Genomic DNA, 3267 nt, shown 5'->3' with positions numbered 1-3267 from the left:
ATCCTCTTGAGGATAAAGACTTTACATTTATTATTCATGTTACAAAACAGTATTTTTAAGATGTGAACATGTTTCAGTGAAATTAAATGATTTTATCAGTATGCCAATGTGATCAAAATAACTGTATCAAGTTCACCAAATGTTTGGCTTTAGACTCTCCCAAAACAAAGATCAATATGTATGCACTGGTAGATGTTAGCTTTTTTGGTGTAGCTTTTTGTTTACATTTTTAAATTTTTTATTTCTACTCTGTGCTGATGTTAAGCTACACAAAGCTTACCAAAAACTTAATTTTATCACATTTTTCAAGTGAAAGGTTACTTTTTTTTTTTTTTTGAGGCAGAATCTCACTCTGTAACTCAGGCTGGAATGCGGTGGTTCAATCTCAGCTCACTGCAATCTCTGTCTCCTGGGTTCAAGCTATTCTCTTGCCTCAGCCTCTTGAGTAGCTGGGACTGCAGGTGCTTCCCACCATGCTTGAGTTTTGTATTTTTAGTAGAGATGGGTTTTACCATGTTGGCCAGGCTGGTCTTTAACTCCTGACCTAAAGTGATCCGCCCGCCTCAGCCTCCCAGTGCTGGGATTACAGGCATGAGTCACTATGCCCAACCTAAATACTTACATATTGAAATTGACATTCTGGATTATTCTTTTCCATGTTATATCATCTGTAATTGTTATTACTGCATTGCAGTTTTTTCTTGCGCAAGGTTATAAAAATATATCCAGTTGACTTCTTAGATAAGAGAAGAATCCGTTTTCTCAGACAGTAGCATGAGAATTCTTGATATACTATCTTTAGAGATACTGAAAGCAACTGGATAAATTTGCTGAAATTTGTCTTTATTCATAAGCCCACTAGGGACTAAGTCATAGTAACACATGTTGCCATAGTTCAATTCAAATTTTTTTGTCTAAAATCTTGTTGAGCCACATCCATCTGTGTATGTAACACTAACTTGGTGACAGCTTCTTTATACTAAGCTGGAACTCATTTTACCTGGTGGTTTTGTTTTAAATGTATAAGCTGTGTTATATGATATTCAAATAACTAATCAAAATTTAATTCAGAGACTATGGAGAAAAAGTCACACAGGCACACTAAAAATGAATTGGAATCTGGCAGCTGACACTGATTAACAGGTTGAGCAGATTAGACTAGACCTAAATCCCTGTAAACAATATTAAAAGAAAGAATTTTTATCGATAACATCTTCGACAATGTAATAGGCCTATGAGATTTGAAAAGAAATTGATTTGTTTACCCATCATCAATCCGTATTAAACTATAAAATTTTGAACACACTATAAAAAATAAAATTAGTAAACTATTCTTAGAGTTAATCTGATTAAAACAAGACTTCTGGGTATTTGAAAACACCAAATTATTAATGAAAAATATCCATTTTGAACAAATTCTTGATCATATATTATACATCATACATATATGATATGTATGATTGCATATATGATATGTATGTATGATATATGATATATATGATCAAGAATTTGTTCAAGCCGGGCGCGGTGGCTCACGCTTGTAATCCCAGCACTTTGGGAGGCCGAGGCAGGCGGATCACAAGGTCAGGAGATCGAGACCACGGTGAAACCCCGTCTCTACTAAAAACACACAAAAAATAATAATAATAGCCGGGCGTGGTGGCGGGCACCTGTAGTCCCAGCTACTAGGAGAGGCTGAGGCAGGAGAATGGCGTGAACCTGGGAGGCGGAGCTTGCAGTGAGCCGAGATTGCGCCACTGCACTCCAGCCTGGGCGACAGAGCGAGACTCCGTCTCAAAAAAAAAAAAAAAAGAATTTGTTCAAAACGATCATTTTTCATCAATAATTTGGTGTTTTCAAATACCAAGTATATATATATATTTTTAAATACCCAGAATATATACATATTACTAAGTAAAACCTAATACTAATAGCTTTGATTTATAAAATATTTGTGAATTTCTATCACTGTAGTGAAAAATCAAGAAATTATTTAAATCTGCTATCTAAATTTTGATTATAATATTTGGTATTTTAATTAAGTGCAAATATTCATATATTATGGCAAACCACCTATTTCTTTACTATTCTGCCACTTTAGAAAATAAACCTGAATTTGTGGAGACATTTGTAAAAAAAATTATTTCTAAAAAAAGTTTTGATTTAGACATCAAAATAGAGATATTAATATCACATTATAAACATAGTTTGCTGAACCCTACAGTAATCTGTAAAGTTTGTTTGTGTACAAGTCTTAGATTACTTAAAACAAAAAGTCTCTTTCTTATGTTTAACATACAAAAGTCCAAAATATATCCAGATAGACGGAAACTGTGACTGCCATCTTAAGATACAAATGTTTCAGCATCATAACACTGTTCTGTGTATGTACAGATGGAAAAACCAAACTTTGAAGTTTTCAAATCATAAACAGGAGTGTAATTTGTGATTCTAAACCTTAAATATAGAAAACAAATACATACAGTTTACTCTTCTTAATGTAAAATATACTGTTCTTTGAACAATTCAAGTAATGTTAGGCTATCAAAAAATGTCATAAGCCGCTCTTTCCGCCATCTTCCCGCGCCGCCACAATGGTGCGCATGAATGTCCTGGCGGACGCTCTCAAGAGCATCACCAATGCCGACAAAAGAGGCAAACGCCAGGTGCTTGTTAGGCCGTGCTCCAAAGGCATCGTCCGGTTTCTCACTGTGATGATGAAGCATGGTTACATTGCGAATTTGAAATCATTGATGACCACAGAGCTGGGAAAATTGTTGTGAACCTCACAGGCAGGCTAAACAAGTGCGGAGTGATCAGCCCCAGATTTGACGTGCAACTCAAAGACCTGGAAAAATGGCAGAATAATCTGCTTCCATCCCGCCAGTTTGGTTTCATTGTACTGACAACCTCAGCTGGCATCATGCACCATGAAGAAGCAAGATGAAAACACACAGGAGGGAAAAATCCTGGGATTCTTTTTCTAGGGATGTAATACATATATTTACAAATAAAATGCCTCATGGACAAAAAAAAAAAAAATTTCATAAGCCATACAAGTGTCAACTGCATTTTCAAAATTATAAGAACTTAAGAGTAAACTAAACTGATACAGTTCAGTTTAAAAAGTAAACTACTTTTTATTTGCCTTTGTGATAAGAATCACCTTTATTTATTTTGGAACAAACAAGAAATTATGTGGTGGTAACTTGCTGGGTGCTGACTGTGATGGTATTTACTTTCCTAGGGATACGAAGATCCAGTGGA

General features: G+C 35.1%; 1 pseudogene across 1 annotated transcript; it reads left to right on the top strand.

Annotated features, from left to right (window-relative positions):
• The first annotated feature begins 2569 nt into the window (after positions 1–2569).
• LOC115834432 lies at positions 2570–3042 on the top strand (annotated as a pseudogene). The gene has a single exon (XR_004029318.1). The product of XR_004029318.1 is annotated as a 40S ribosomal protein S15a pseudogene (transcript).
• The last annotated feature ends 225 nt before the right edge of the window (positions 3043–3267 follow it).

The sequence above is a fragment of the Nomascus leucogenys genome, chromosome 3 (assembly GCF_006542625.1).
Source record: "Nomascus leucogenys isolate Asia chromosome 3, Asia_NLE_v1, whole genome shotgun sequence".
In the NCBI taxonomy this organism is placed as follows: Eukaryota; Metazoa; Chordata; class Mammalia; order Primates; family Hylobatidae; genus Nomascus; species Nomascus leucogenys.
The sequence above is the reverse complement of the archived record's forward strand: the minus strand, read 5'-3'. Positions and strand labels throughout refer to the sequence as shown.